General features: G+C 42.0%; 1 protein-coding gene and 1 pseudogene across 1 annotated transcript in view; one reads left to right on the top strand and one right to left on the bottom strand.

Moving 5' to 3' along the window:
- The window catches only part of VTCN1 (V-set domain containing T cell activation inhibitor 1), an 84,509-nt gene that overhangs the window by 47,255 nt on the left and 20,988 nt on the right, over window positions 1-16,266 (bottom strand). The gene's annotated exons all lie outside the window — the stretch shown is intronic.
- On the top strand, window positions 11,926-12,975 carry LOC143649357 (alpha-ketoglutarate dehydrogenase component 4-like; annotated as a pseudogene).

Raw genomic sequence — 16,266 nt, 5'->3', positions numbered from 1 at the left:
TGCTGTGGATGCAAACATGGCTTCTAGGTCCAGACTGCATAGGTTTGTATCCCAACATCACCACTTACTAGCTGTATGACCTCAAGTTTACTTTCCTTGTGAAGGAGGTGAAGAGTGAAGGAGTTAACACATTGAAAAAGTTCACTTGGAATAGTGCCTGAAACATAGAAAGCTGCAATAAATATTAGCTATTCTCATTCTTGTTTTTCTGCCACAGTTATATAACAAGGACATGTTTCTAACTGAGCATCTGTGTTTCCTTGGGGTACTGATGGGACTTAGTGTGGGAGCACTCCTTGGCTCAGCTACTAAGCTATTGGTAAGACTGATTGAAAAATGGCTCATAAAAGACCACTTAAAAGTGCTTCCCATTTCCCTGATGATGGAAATTCCAACTCTGACCTGATTCATTTCAAAAAGAGTCTTGTTCTCTCTCTTCAGGCTTCCCTTTCGCCACACTTCCCCTCGGACCGTGCTCTGTAGCCACACGGAGCCACCATGTCTCCTCCACTGCTACAGGCCATCAAATATGCTGCTCCCTACTCACTAAAAGGAGGGGCCTGGACAAAAAAGAGACTGAACAGATATTTGGATGCTCACCAAAGAGAAGAAGACACTGAAGATTGTGTGTTTCGGTCAAAGCAGCTGAGCCCATCAATGTTACCTCCAGGCCCACAAGGGTCCCTTGCCATGCCAAGTGCCCCTGCCATCTGTCAGCAGCTTTCCTATCTACGCAGGAATCACCCTGAGGTTTGTTCTGAACTGCTGTTCCCTTGGGAAATGACTCAACCTCCAGAGCCTTGAAAAGAGCAACAGGAACCATCAGGAGAGCCAAGTTAAGCAATTCCTGTCTGCTGGTTATTAATTTTTTTTTAATATGAATATGTCAAGCTATTCTTACATTGATTTCTGATCTCCCCCCCAAAAAAGAAAAATAATTTCCAACAATTATGCTACCGGAACTTTTCAGTGCAAAGCCATCTATTCTGATCCCTGCATTGGAATTCACAGTCCACTTTTATTAGACCCTCCTTACAAAAGGGCTCAGGTACAAATCAACTCCTTTGGAAAATTCATTCATTCAGTAAACATCTGTTACGTGTTTACTCTATGAAAGACACCGGGTCAGGCAATATTGAAGAAGTTGAGATGAAGTAAACAAAATCCCTGACCTCAAGGAGCTTTTATTCTAATTGAGATAAAATATACATGAGCGCACACACACATTACTAATAATAGAAGGCAGAATGTGGTGATGGCTTCAGTACAGGGAGGAATAAATTCTCATGGGAATTCTAGGGATGTAGGACATATTTAAGTCTGGGGGTGGGGGTGGGGTGGGGAGGGGAATCAAAGTGCATTTCCACAGACAAATTTCAAAGAAAGACCTTATTAAGAACTATATTTAGCTAGTTCATGCTGCTGTACCTTCTCATTCTGAAGAAACAGAGATACTTTGTTTACACTGCGCTATACTGGGTCTGTGGCTCAGCATCTCCCTGTTATGCTCTGGGATGGGATTGTGCTTCCAGATGCTGCAGAACTCAGAGCCTTCCAGGTAAGGAGCTGGCTCTGCAGCCTGGCATTCTGCCAAACACATCCATCCTACCTGAGAATGGCAAAACCTCTCTTAGCCTCATTCAGTTCCTTTACATGTCTTTTCTTCAGCTGCTGCTACCTTCTGCATCGTTTGTAAGAAATTAAACATTTCTGCTAAAACATGATATGCATGCTCCTGAAAATTCTCACATTCTATTCAATCTCGCAGTGAAAGTAACAGGTTAAGGGTAGACCAGTCAAAATCTATGCAATCTTGCAATTGGTACTTTGGAAGATAATTTGGACAGTCAAGGCAGGTGGTTCAGTGGAGCCAGAAGCTACCTAAAGGGGTATTAAAAATGCACAAAAACAATAGAGTGAAACTCTGGCTTGTAGGGGATACATGATGGCGCAGTGTGGCTGGAGAGCTCAGCCTGAGGGAAACGTGTGAGCCAGTGGGGTTGCTGTGAAAATGGGCACAGGAGGAAGTCCAACCTGTTTCTGTGCAAGGCTTCTCTGTGGGAGGGAACCCGAGGATAGGTGTTCATTTAAATTTAAAATATATATATATAAAGCTGAAAGCCACATTGAGGTCGCCTCTCTCTTGCTGAAGTTGTCATTCTACAATAAATATTTCAACTCCCCTTCCTTCAGAAGAAATGCATATGAACCAACACAATTTCCGTGTTACATTGCCATCATTCCCCTCTGCACATATGAGGTCACTGGTGCTGTAGAAACTCATATTGCAGCAAACAAACGGTATTACACGCCAAGAAATAAACTAGAGAAGAGATCTATCAAGGGCAACTTTCACTGTATCGGAAGTCTGTGAGAGTGATAAAACAATAACTAAAGCTTTTGGGGCATGTTCTCAATGTCCAATCCTAAACATATTGCATCTCATTCAATCCTTACAATAATCCTATAAGGGAACATTATTAATTTTTCACATATAGGAAAACTGAGGCATAGACAAGTCAAGAAACTGGCCCAGCGCTCACAGCTAGAAAGCAGGAGAGCCAGGTTTCCAACCTGTCTTGAGAGTGCATGCCATACTTCTTAGATGAAGTCCCAAGTGGCAGGAGGGTACAGGTTGGGAAGGCTCCTCTCATCCCCACCCAGCTATTCTCCTGAGCTCCCTTTCTGACAACAAGGGCTTCTCTGGATCTGCCTTACAGGGTAGAGAGTGCTCAGTCTGGAAAACAAAATGCTCTCTGTTTTGCTCAAGCGTTAATAGTTTCTATGTTCTCGAGTTTCTGCCTCCTCAAATAATGACAAAGCCGAGGGCCACTGCATTCTGTATAGATCAGCAGTTTAGCTCTGCTGGTGTAATTAACCAGTGTTTAAAACTCTGGAAGCTAGGTTAGCAAATTGGCTATTAATGTGAAATAATTCGACTTTTGGATTAAACATACTAAGTAGAATATTTGAGTAAATAAAGTTCCGACAAACATATTACTTGGTTCATAACCCAATAGAGTGACTCAGGAAGAAACAGTGAAGCCAGTGGATGAAAGTTCTAGAAGGTCAGATGTAGACTCTGTATAGAGAAAACCTCCAACAGAGCCAGCTCTCTGGGATGAGCTGAGCCTGTGGGGTTCCCGGTCACTGGACACGATGTACAAGCTGGGGCTGGGCAACCACTTATGGGAAGTTAGGTGTAGGGAAGGGTTTCTAGCACCAGATAAGGGAACAATTTTGAAAATCCCTTTCAAATAGTTATTAAATGATGCTTATCCCCTGAGATTTGGTCTGACCTTGACCTTACTACAATTATGTGGTAAGGCCTCCTGAGACCTTTGTTAAAGTGACAGCTCATATTTAGCAAGTTTCTTGCTTCATGTATCTCACTTAATCCCCACAAGAACCCCATGAGGTGGGTACAATTTTATCCTTGCTATACAAATGAGGAAACTGAGGTCCAGTGTTAAGTAATTCCACTATGAACTCTCCCTGAGAAATGAGAAATTAGAACAGGATTAGATTCAGGTCTGGACTTTCTTGACCATGGTCTTAATTATTATTCTGCATTTTACATAAACCCAAACTTCCATAAACACCAGGGTTCAAATCAAAAAAGTTCATGTATTATATCAAACAGTTGTGACCTAAAGGATGACCATTTGTACAGATTTACACAGAACAGAAAACTTCATGCCCCTCAGAGGTATCTTTTGTCTGTGGCTCTGGAAGGAAAATAGGAAGGGGAAATCAGATGGAAAATTTCAGTACGTTACTAAATGAATTCCTTTCCCTTAACAATATTTGAGCTTACAGCAAAACCATCCTGTTTTATTCCTAAACTGCTCTATTTATAACTGTCCCCCTGATTGCCCATGAAGCTCGAATTAGCATTTCATCATCTTGTGCTTACTGCTTTCCAGTGGCACAACCAGAGCAAGACAAAAGTCAATACAAGGTTGATTACTAGTCCTTTTCCTAATCACAGTAAAACTGCCCAAAACCTGTTAGCTACTCTTTAACTCCTCTTCAGCTTCTTCTCCTTTTGAGCTTGTTTTACAGGCTGATGTAACCTGAGCATGTGCAGAAACCCAGACTGAAATCCCTGGATGACCTCCGAGACCCCAGGGTGTGCCGGTTTGAAAGGAAGTTTGTACCCTAGAAAAGCCATGTTTTAATCCTAATCCCATTTTGTAAAGGCAGCCATTTCTTCTAATCCCTATTCAGTACTGTATGTTTGAAACTGTAATTAGATCATCTCCCTGGAGAGGTGACTCAATCAAGAGTGGTTGTTAAGCTGGATTAGGTGGAGACATGTCTCCACCCATTTGGGTGGGTCTTGATTACTTTACTGGAATCCTAGGAAAGAGAGATTCTGAGAGAGCAGAATGACGCAGCCAAGAGAAGCAGAGAGTCCACCAGCCAGCAGCCCTTGGAGATGGAGAAAGAAAATGCTTCCCGGGGAGCTTCAGGAAATAAGAAGCCAGGAGAGAAAGCTAGCAGATGAAGCTGTGTTTGCCACGTGCCTTTCCAGATGAGAGAGGAACCCTGACTGTTCGCCATGTGCCTTCTCACTAGAGAGAGAAACCCTGAACTTCATCGGTCTTCTTGAACCAAGTTATCTTTCCCTGGATGCTTTAGATTGGACATTTCTGTAGACTTGTTTTAATTGGGACATTCTCTTGGCCTTAGAACTGTAAACTAGCGACTTATTAAATCCCCCTTTTTAAAAGCCATTCCATTTCTGGTATATCGCACTTCAGCTATATTACATTTCAGCAGCTAGCAAACTGGAACACCAGGCAAATCCAATTTGACAGATGCTTCAACAAGGAAAATCTGGTGGAAATTCTGCCTTAATATATATATCTGGACAAATCTATGTCTAGCCAATCAAACCACAACCACCACCCACCTTCCACTCCCATAAACTCTCCCTTAGCCCTCCTGTTAGGGAGACAGATTTGAGCCTTGCCTTCTCTCTCTGCTGACTGACCTTGCAATAAAGCTCTTTCTTTTCTCAAAATCCCAATGTCATAGAATTGGCTCCTGTGTGTATTGGGTGGTGAGCCCTTGCTTAGTAATAATACCTGTATTTCCTGTTCCTCCTTGTTGTCACTGCAGAGAATCCAGAAGATTCTTTCAGCAGTATAACTGATCCTATTGTGTTTGATAACAAACACACTTCAAACCTCTTATGACCCTCCCAGAAAGTGTGTGTAGGGTTAGGAAAGCTGGGTGTCCAAATAAAACAGTCTATTGGTAAAGACTTCCAAACTGGAGTTTAGGAGAGATCTCCAGAGGCACTCACAGCACATAGATTGAGGTTTAGCTGCTAATAAACGCTTCCTTTTCATGGGTGTCTGCTTTGTCCTGGCTGCTCTTCTCTTCACCTCTGGCCTCCTCCTGTACCTCCACCCCTCCCCACTTCCCACCCAGCAATAGAGAAAGACAGCAACAGCGCTCATCCATACTCCAACTGTTTCTGAAATGAGTGACACAAATCCCTTTCCTACTATCACCTTCGCAGAGAACTTATCATTCTTTTCCTAATCGAAGGCTTGATGGCAGCTGGAGACCCTGTCCACCAGAAACGTAAAACTCTAGAAATGCTGCAATCCATCCTCTCCCTGCATCTAGATTAAACCCTGTCCACCAGACACGTAAAACTCTAGAAATGCTGCAATCCATCCTCTCCCTGCATCTAGATTAAACACTGCTGCTCCCCACTGGATTGCTGTGAGGGCCCAAAGACACAAACCATGCTTTGTAAAGTGTAAGTAAGGATTAGCTGTTAATTAAAAGTTATTCTTATTTTTACCTCTTCTCCCCACTCCCAGATTTAAGTGACTTCCAGTTGCTTACAGATTAAAATTCAAACTGAGCCTAGAATTTAAAAATCTTTCCTAAAATGCCCCAAACTGTTTTTCTAACCCTTTTCTCCTGGACTTGGGCATTCTCGTCAAACTGTTCTGATCTTGCCCCCTGTTCTCCTCTGCCTCCAACAAAAGCAGATCCCATGCAAAGCCCAGCTCAGATCTGACTTCTCTGGTAACCTTCCAGAAAGTCCGGCCCAGAGCACACCCTCTCTTCTCTTTCCTTAATGGGTTTAAGGGAGTGGGACGGGAAGGTGCACCTCAGAAGGTTGAGCCTGTGGGAAAGGAGAAGTTGGAAGGGCAGTTGCCCTGGGTGGTCTTGGGGCAGGCACTGGGGTTTAGGTCGGGAGGGTGGGAGCTGGAACGAGAAAGTCTGGGGGGAAAGGACCAGGCAGGCTCCCTCTGGGAGGAGTGTGTTTCCATTTAGCATGTGCACCCCAATCTGGGCCTCAGGAATATCGATGGCCTGATAATGAGTGATCTGTAATCTCTGTAACTTGACTACCTTTGCAATATCCTAAGGCCACGGTGGCTATTTTGACTTTTTGTTCCTTCAAGAAACCTGGGCCTGCCACTGAAAACATTCAGAAGAGTACTTGGGTTAGTCCCCTCTCACAAAGCCTAGTCCTGGGATCAGTCTGTTTACCATAAATAAAGCTGGAAACAAGCATATCTATCACCCCTGGAGCTTTTCTCTGCCAAAGAACTTACATTGGTCTTAGGGAGTTTGATTATCCCACTTCCTGAAATAGAAGACCATGTTATATTTATATGCTCCAAGGCTTCTGTCCTTCACTCTATTTTTGTAATGCCAGTAAATCTTTCCAATGAAGGGCAGTCCACTGCGTCTTGGAAACCCATGGTAGATATATTTTCATGCCTTCCTAAAGTCCTACCAAGGAGTTCACCTGCAAATCCTAACCTGCCAAGACCTCCACACAGTCTCATGTATAGACTTGGACATGGTTCTGGAAGCATTGCCAGGCAAAGCTTGTGAGACCCAAGGGGTGGAAATCAGGCCACCAGACCCATCCCTCTGGGGCCTGGCCTGCCTGAGCCTCAGTCACCAGCACAGGCACCAGGACCACCCTGTCTGCAGTGACAGCCCTTGCCTACGCACACCAAGGAAGGTTCCGAAACCCACGGCAGGGGCAGGCACTCCCTGGCCCAGCTCGGATAGCTGTCCTTGAATTGAACTCTTCCGTGGCCCTGTCACTCTGTAGCAGACACAACGGAATCTTCCTTGGAATCTATAGCCTTCTTGTCTGGAATCTATAGCCTGCCTCTCCTCCGGAGCAGGGCTTGAACCCAGGGTCCTCCCTGTGAGTTCAGACTCCGCTCATTCCTGCGGGACCTCTGGGTACAGACCCTGATTTTGTGACCTCAGACTGTTTGGTCTGTTCCCTGTGGTCCAGCCTGACCTCCGGGCACAGATCTCAGTTCTCTCTTATAGAGTCAGGGTTCCCCTTTTTTCCCTGCCTGATGCCATGTGTCCGAAAGCCCTGCTATGCCTTCCTGAATCCACCTGTAGCTCCCATCCGGGGCCACCCAACCCACTGCAGCCCAGGGCCTGGCACCAACCCAGGAAATGGTTACAAGACTATTATGAAACACACTATTTTAGTTTTATCTTCTGATGAAGACTTCTATGCCTTTAGATACCACTTTTTAGCAAAAGCTTAAGATCGAAATACAAAGTATTGATTTGAGCATAAGAATGTAAGAATGCATACTAATCCCGAAAGGTTAAAACATCCAAGCTCCAACAGAACCTCAAGAAGAGGTTACATAGACCCGTGGATGCTTTGTCACATTTCTTGTCCCATTTCTGGTTCCTCATCTCCGTGGTCCATCTGTTTTAAACGACTTCACTTCCCGAAACATGCCAGCATGTCTTGCTTCTGTGCCTTTGTTCGTGGTGATTTTTCCAGTTCTTGGAACATGGTTAGAGCTTAATAAATGTTTATCAAATAAATGTTCCACCTTAGGGACTGCTCTCCTCACATAACTATTCATTTTTATGTTTGGTTTGTTTCCTCTACTAGAGTTTACACTATTTGAGAAAAGGAAGTTTTCCCTGTTGTATTTTCAAATCCTAGCAGTGTCTAGTGCATAGTGTTTAAAGCCTGTTGAATTAATGAATAAATAAATAACCATACTGTGCTATTAAGAGAAACCAATACACGCTCAGCTTTTGAATGGCCATTTGTGGAAAAAATTATAATTTATCTTTCTCCCTAAGGGAAAAGAATTGTGTGTGTGTTTTAACTGGTGTGTGTGAAATCTTATTGATGCTATTAAATTATAGCAGCATGCCTTAGAGGGCTGGGAATAGGTTAAGACCTGGTTGGGCTCATAAAGGAAACTTGGAGAAGGAAGTACATTGATAACACCTGTGCAGAAAAAACTTATTATATATAAATAACTTGTTAAAAAAACAAAACTAAACTAAACAGAGAAGTCTCTCTTAAAGTAAAAGGAACTTTGTAGTTGACGCAAAAGGGAATGAAGATTTACATTTCTAGCAACAGTACATACTAAATATCTTTTAAAAAAACTCACTAAAAAACATCTAAAATGCTGAATAAAAACAAATCCAAACCACACACATACACATATTTTGAATACTTGGTTTTACAGGCAAGAAAATAAGGGAGATTTGCAAAAGGCTAAAAATGAAGCAAAAATATGAATCCAGACAGGTAGATGATGCTGCATGCATAGAATATGTATTCTGTCTTAAGGGCATGCAAGATTCTAGGGACAAACCTGGAAACTCTAATTAAAGACTCACAGACACCGGGACACCCTCCCCCTCGAAACAACAATAACGGTAATTTTTTCTTGGTTCTGGTTGAAAAGGTAAAAAAATTACTCTCCTGGGATTTCATAAATCCAAGCCAGTCATCACGCAGTTTTACATTCACACTGCCTTCAGCCCCAAATTACCCTAAGCTGAGAATTCAGTCTAAAGTTGCCTGTACTTGGTTAAGTTCTAGTGCTTGACAGAAGTAAAAGCAACCATTCTCTGAAGGAATGTACTCACAACCCAGGCCTCATAGAATTTCAGTGAAGAAAATCCCCCCAAATATGAGCTAATCATAAAAATCACAACGTATACAAGAGAACAGTAACATAAGCAAGAGTTGATAGAAACAAGAGGCAGATTAGGAGATTTTAAAAAAATCAAACGTTGAAACCATCGGATGAAGAATATAAAATAAGCCATTTTAGTATGTTAAAATAAATGAACAAGGGAATGAAAAGTTGAGTAGGAATGAGAGATTTTAAAAACTGACCAGGGCGGGCCACGTTGGCTCAGCAGGCAGAGTTCTCACCTGCCATGCCGGAGACCTGGGTACAATTCCCGGTACCTGCCCATGCAAAAAAACAAAACAAAACAAAAAAACTGACCAAGTGGATTTGAAAAAGATCCAAACAGAGCATTTAGATATGAAAAAAATAAAATAATTGAATTTGAAAATTCATTGACCATCAGAAGTGGTAAATTAGATACAACTGGAAGAGAGAATTCAATAAGCAGAAGTGTCAAAGAAATTACACGGTACAGCACAGAGAAACACACAGTTTAAAGATGTAAAAGACAGAGCAAAACATGTGAAGACCAAAGTGAGACATCTGAATATATATTAGCATTCCAGAAGGAGAGAATGGGGGAGAGGCAATATTCAGAGATCAAGACTATTTTCCATTATTTATAAAAGACTCCAATCTTCAGCTTTAGGAAACGCCAAGGAATTCAAACAAGATCGATAAGAAAACTTCCAGAAATTGCCTGGTAAAATTGAGAACAAAGACTGCCAAGATCTGAAATGCAGCAAAAGAGTAAAGACAGATTACCCAGAAAGGAGTGGCAATTAGACTTACCAGCTAAAAGAATCAAAGGTGTAAAGTACTCAGCAGTATTACAAGCACTGATATGATACAGAGAGACTATGGTACCCACTGCTAAGGCCTCATATATCCATTAAGGCTACTACTAGATGCTGCTATAAAAAGCTGGAAGTTTAGTTCCATACCTTCACGACATGGTAGAATCCGCTTCAACGGTGAATTAGAAAATTTGTTCCAGGCATTTTGAACAAGTTGGAGAAACAAGTCAAAGACAAAGCTTTGCCATGGAGGGTTTGACACTATCAGGAGCTTCAAAGGGGGTGAAAGTAAGCAGTCACTACCAGCTTAGGTGACCTGAAGCCCAGGCTGCACCAGGAAATAGACTAGGAAAACTAAGCTTGTGCTTACATTAGCAAAGCAGGGATATGCCGTTCCCTTCCACAATACCGGCATTAGCACAGCAGGAGGCCAGGATGAAAAGTTAAGTTTCAATGAACTTATCTAGAAGTGTACAATCAGGAAAACAAGGTGTTTTTGTTTTGTTTTGTTTTTAATTTTAATTTGTGTATATATTATTTTATGGTTTAGCATTTTGTTTATACTTTGAATTACATGCTGGTGGTAGAGGCATTGGTGGGCACTCCTGCTATCACTTTTTTTTTTTTTTTAATGTCTAGACATCTTTCCTAAGCAGAGAAATGCTTGAGGACCAGGGAAGGAACTTCCTTCTTTCCTGGCTACCTTTCTTCATGACATATGTTATAGTTGTAGGATGGTGCCTGGCATGTAGCAAATGCACTGAAAATGTTAGTTCCCTTTCCTGCCACTAAGAGGCTAAGGCACCCAGCAAAAACCAGTGTGATTATAGATACAAAGTGTGTTGAATTTCAGAACTGAAGGGGTGGGAGTGAAGGTGGGAAGGGAATCTCATCCAGAGACGCTTAGAGGCAGATTCTTTTAGGTACTGAGAATTCCACAAAGCCTGGAAGCAATTCCTTTCCAATTTTCCCTTGGTCTCGAAACGAACTTAGCTTTGCCTCTGACCCAACCCAGCCAGACATGAAAAAATCTGTTGTATGACTGTTAAAATGTACTTTGAAATTTATTGCTTTTTGTATATATATTATTTTTCCCATTAAAAAAATAGCACAATAAAAAAAAATCTAATGAAGTATGCCCCTCAGGTTTTCTTAGGTCTGTTTGGGTCCTGTGACCCCTGTTTTCCTTCCAATTTCTCCCTATGGAAATAGGAACATTTATCCTATGTCTGTCCATTTGGAAGCAGATAACTTCTAATTTTCACAGGTTTATAGCCAGAGGAGAAGTTTGCCTTAGGACAGACCATGTCTGTAGCTGATTTTGATGAAACATTGAACTTTTTGACTTCGTATTGTATTTGTGTTGTTACTGAAATGGTTTGACACTTTTGTGATTTTGTATTAGAATGAATGAATTTTGTATATGGAAAGAACATGTCTTTTTGAGGTCCAGAGGCTGGTTTGAAACTGTCATGTACCTCAAAAAATCCATGTTCTTTTAATCCAATCTTGTGAGGGCAGACACATTATTTGGTGCAACTTTTGATTAGGTTTCCTTGGAGAGATAACCACACCCATTCAAGGTGTATCTTGATCCCTTCCTAGAGCCCTTTATGAAAGAAAGTCAGAAACGTTTATAAGGGGGAAAAAAAAAAAGAGAGACAGCCCAGGAATGAAGGACCCACAGGAGCTTAAAGAGCCATTTTGAAGACCAACCCAGGAGAGAAGGGCCAGCACGTGCTGCCGTGTGCCTTCCCCTGTGACAGAGAAACCCCAGTTGTGATCGGCCTTTCCTGAGTAAAGTTATCCTCTGTGGATGCTTTCATTCAGGCATTTTCATGGCCTTAGAACAGTAAATTTTTAACCTGTTAAATTTCCTTTGTAAAAACCAATCCATTCCTGGTATATTGCATTCTGGCATCTTTAGCAAACTGAAACAAGGATGTTTGAGAAGTCTGGTTGACCAAGAGGAGCATAAGATGCTCCAGAGTGCCATTCCCCTTCAGAATATTTGAACAACTAGCAAAAAATTTCAGTCATCTTCCTCCAAAATCCAGAAAACAGTTAAAGGATTGCAATAAACAGGCAAGGGTCGAGTCAAGGAGATACACCTTTAAAAATGGTATGAAAGAGCTGCTGCTTCGTCAGAGGTTATGATAGGCAGCAAGACGACATCTACCAGCAGGGTCGTTCAGGCAGTCAAGCCACATACTCCATTAATAAGATTTCCTGACCGAAGAGACAACCCTAAACTCAATGTATCAGAAGCTTTGAGAGCAGCAGGTGTGCTGGTTTGAAAGGATGTATGAACCCTAGAAAAGCTATGTTTTAATTAAAATCCCATTTCGTAAAGGCAGAATAATCCCTATTCAATACTGTATGTTTGAATTTGTGATTAGATCATCTCCCTGGAGATGCAACCCAATCAAGAGTGGTTGTTAAACTGGATTAGGGGAGGTGTGTCTCCACCCATTTGGGTGGATCTTGACTGGTTTACTGGAGTCCTATAAAAGAGGAAACATTTTGGAGAATGAAAGATTTGGAGAGAGCAGAGAATGCTGCAGCACCACAAAGCAGAGAGTCCACAAGCCAGCAGCCTTCAAAGATGAAGAAGGAAAATGCCTCCTGGGGAGTTTCATGAAACTAGAAGCCAGGAGAGAAAGCTAGCAGATGACAGCATGTTCACCATGTGCCCTTCCAGCTGAGAGAGAAGCCCTGACTGTGTTCGCCATGTGCCTTCTCACTTAAGAGAGAAACCCTGAACTTCATCAGCCTTCTTGAACCAAGGTATTTTCCCTGGATGCCTTAGGTTGGACATTTCTATAGACTTGCTTTAATTGGGACATTAAACTAGCAACTTACTAAATTCCCCTTGTTAAAAGCCACTCTGTTTCTGGTAAATTGCATTCCAGCAGCCAGCAAACTAGAACAGCAGGATACCATGTCACACTTCTGCAATTTCATAACGTTCTCTGGAAGTAAATCACCAGATTTGCTGATGCATCAGAGTCCTCCAGAGACTGCAGAAAAAATACGATTACCTCAGAAATACAGAAAGAAACCTACATCTCAAGAAGAAATAAAAAATATCCAACACAGAGGTCCAGAATAATCACTGATAGGGCTGCTGTTTAGCATCAGGCAAAAGAATGATCATTACAATAAAGGGATTTCCAAATGACAAATGAGCTATTATACTTTAAACAACCTTAATAAAATATTCTGTAAAACTGAAAGAAAAAAGTAGTCCAGATAGATCTTCCCCAAAGGACAGAAAGGCTTTTTTTTCCCCCACATTTCAGATATAACGGTTTGGTGGTTACTAGAGCTAAGAAACCCAGAAAGCCCCAGTGGGGTGGGGGCAGTACAGAGTAGGGAGTCCTAGGAAAAAAAGAGGCAGGAACAACGGGGAATATTGGTCCTTTCCTACCAGGGTAATTTTCCTGCTACTTCATGAAGGTCAACCACGTTCTCCCAGAGAAAGTTTCTGAGGACTGTCATCAGAATCAGAATCAAGCTGCATTGGGCCAAAATGGCTTTTTATGTGAAATTCTCCTTCATTGCTCTGAAATGTGGTCCCTGGTTATAGGAGCTATATTCTCCCAAAATGGGGAAATGTGGTTTGACAATGGTCACATGTACTCCCAGGTATTAGAGATCTGAAAGGTGTAGTTTGGCTTCACAATTATTTGAATTTCTGGAATATTCTGATGTCCTGGAGGGACAGTAGGTAAAATAACGGAAATTAGCACACTTTTGCTAAATCTGAGGTACACCATGGGATGCTCGGACCCTCAAGCAGGCATTTTGTCTCAGTAAAGTGGATGGAACCAGTTTGGGCAGCCAAAGGAAACACCTCTAGATTTCTGGGGCTCAACAGCACAACTTCAATCAAGGCCCTTACTGGTCACAGCTTCATCCTTCCCTGCCTTGGTAGTGTTTAGAGGAGTTAGCTCATTCTTAGACTTTTTCTGCATTTTCTATGAGATACTTTAATGCCACATTTTATATTGGATCTGGGGGTTTGGAAAGTGAAAAGAGATATGTATTGCAGAGGAGAAGAACTGGAGAGGAGGAGGACTGCAGAGAATGAGAGCTGGGAGTAGTGGATGGGCCCCCTTATTTTCCCTCTCCTCTTCAGATATCTGGGGCTCTGTCTGCCCACATATTTTCTATACATTCCCTGGTATCTGAGAAGCCCAGAGCATTGTCCTTAATACATTAGAATCCTTTAGGCCCCGGGCTGGCCATGTTCCTAATACCTCAGAGCAAATTCAGAGAAGATTACTACTTTTACATTTGGCTGCCAGGATTTCTGGGCCTCCTTCAAATGCTTTAAAAAGGATCCTTTTCCTATCCCTTTTAACCACTTTTACAATTTACAGTATTACCAAGTGGACATGAGTCAATGGCATATGAACATCATCTGCAGTTGACTAGGAGGCGTGCCTGCTGCAAGGAATGACGTTTGATTTAATTGGCTGGTGCTTAAATGAAGAGAGCTCAATGTAGCACAGCCTAAGCAGCTCAGCATACCTCATCTCAGCACTCGCAGCTCAGCCCAGGCCTTTGGAGATGCAGAAAGGAATCACCCCAGGGAAAGTTGTTGGAACCCAGAGGCCTGGAGAGAAGGCCAGCAGAGATCACACTGTACCTTCCCACGTAAGAAAGAACCTCAGTTGAAAGTTGGCTGCCTTTCCTCTGAAGAACTATATATTTTTAACTAAATAAATCCCCCTTTATTAAAAGCCAATCTATCTCTGGTGTGTTGCCTTTTGGCAGCTAGCAAACTAGAACACCATGAATCTGAATTTAGTAATTCCTCCAGGCACTTAAATCGGGTGGACAAATTGATAGCATTTGTTCTGAAGTATGAAGTTCCCAAAAGATCTCACATCCTTTCAGCTCACTTGTAAGGACTGAGCTTGTCGGCCTTTACTGTAGGCCTTCACTCTAGGAAGAAACTCATGGCACTGTGCTCACAGACTGGCTCTGTCCTCGTTGTGCCTAGTGGGTTTCTCCCTCATGCTTGCCGCATTGTACTGAAATGATCTGTGTACACAGTTGTGTCTCCTCTAGATTTCTAAGAATGGGGATGTATCTGTTTATCTTCGGGTAATAGGATATTAAATTAAAAGTTTCAGCTGAACCTCTAAGATATGATAGATGCCAAATGCCCTAGTGAGGTCCCTATAATATGCAGAGCTTAGGAGGAGAATTTTGACATGATTTTTAGTCACTTCAGTTAGATCAGGGATATAAAAAGGGCTCAGGGTAAGGGGAGAGGATTTGTGAAGATATTTCTTTGAATATTCTTTTTCCTGCACTATGAGGACATTTACCACTACCCACAACACATGAATACAAAGTTTAACTTTGAAGAGCTGGTTATGTGGTCCCTGCTGGGGTAAGGTGGGGGACACCATGAACTTGAGCCTAAATCATGCTTGAGAAACTTAATGTGGTCTAGAACTAGACAGAGAGAGAAAGAGACTGTAGAGTTGAACTTAGGACACCACAGCTCTTATATGGGTGCAGGAACGCGTGTGTTTTCCAGTAGACCAGATATCCTAGAGCCATGCTGGGTCCTTACCAGAAGGGCTACCTGAGAGAAGGGGCCTGAGCAGTGACCGTCACGTGTGAAGTGGACCTTTGGGGAACCAGGAACTCTGAAGATACCAAGCAGATGAAAGAGATGCCAGGTTTTCATGAGAGTCCAAGTTTCACCATGTATTTCCCTACTGAATATAATTATAAATGTCAGGAGGAGATAAATCTAAGATGTTGCTATGTTCATAACCTATGGGTATGCTGAATCAATACATTAGTCACATTTATTTCCCTAAGTATCCAACAGAGGGCCTGACTCATCCTAGGCACTTGATAAATGTTGAGTTGAGCTGACCTGATTTTGTAACATAGTCTACTACAGTACCAAAACATATCCATGAGACAGCCCAACTGAATGGCAATCCATATTCTTATTTCAGGGTTACGTCTCATTAAATTACACTTTGGGACAAGTTTTATGTGAATAATTGAAGTTAACTAAATATAAATACACATTTAGGAACTAGCTCTTATTATAAATAAGTAGAAAGAGAATAGTTTTCAAGCCCCAGAGATATGATCCTATTGTCAGCCATATAAAGCCCAGATGTCTTACAGTCCAGATTTTGGTAAAGTCACAGGCAAAGAAAAGTCAATTTGTTAGGAAAGTTTAACAGAGACTAGTAGATACCTAGGAAAATGTCAAAAGGTGTTATTACATGGATACTACGCAGCAAAACCCCTTTTCAAAAAAATCCTCTTCCAGCTTCTATCCCTTTCATTAGGTCTCCAAACTTTTTCCTTCTGGAAATTTCCCCAAAACTCTCTCTGAAATCCACTTTTCAGTCTCCTCTCCCTCATAGCTTCCCTGGCTGCCTAAAATTCATTTTTCCCACTCTTATCAGCAACCCACTTTCTCTCTCTTTTTTCCTGTACCTCTTTCA

This window comes from Tamandua tetradactyla, chromosome 11 (assembly GCF_023851605.1).
Source record: "Tamandua tetradactyla isolate mTamTet1 chromosome 11, mTamTet1.pri, whole genome shotgun sequence".
NCBI classification, from domain to species: domain Eukaryota; kingdom Metazoa; phylum Chordata; class Mammalia; order Pilosa; family Myrmecophagidae; genus Tamandua; species Tamandua tetradactyla.
The sequence above is the reverse complement of the archived record's forward strand: the minus strand, read 5'-3'. Positions and strand labels throughout refer to the sequence as shown.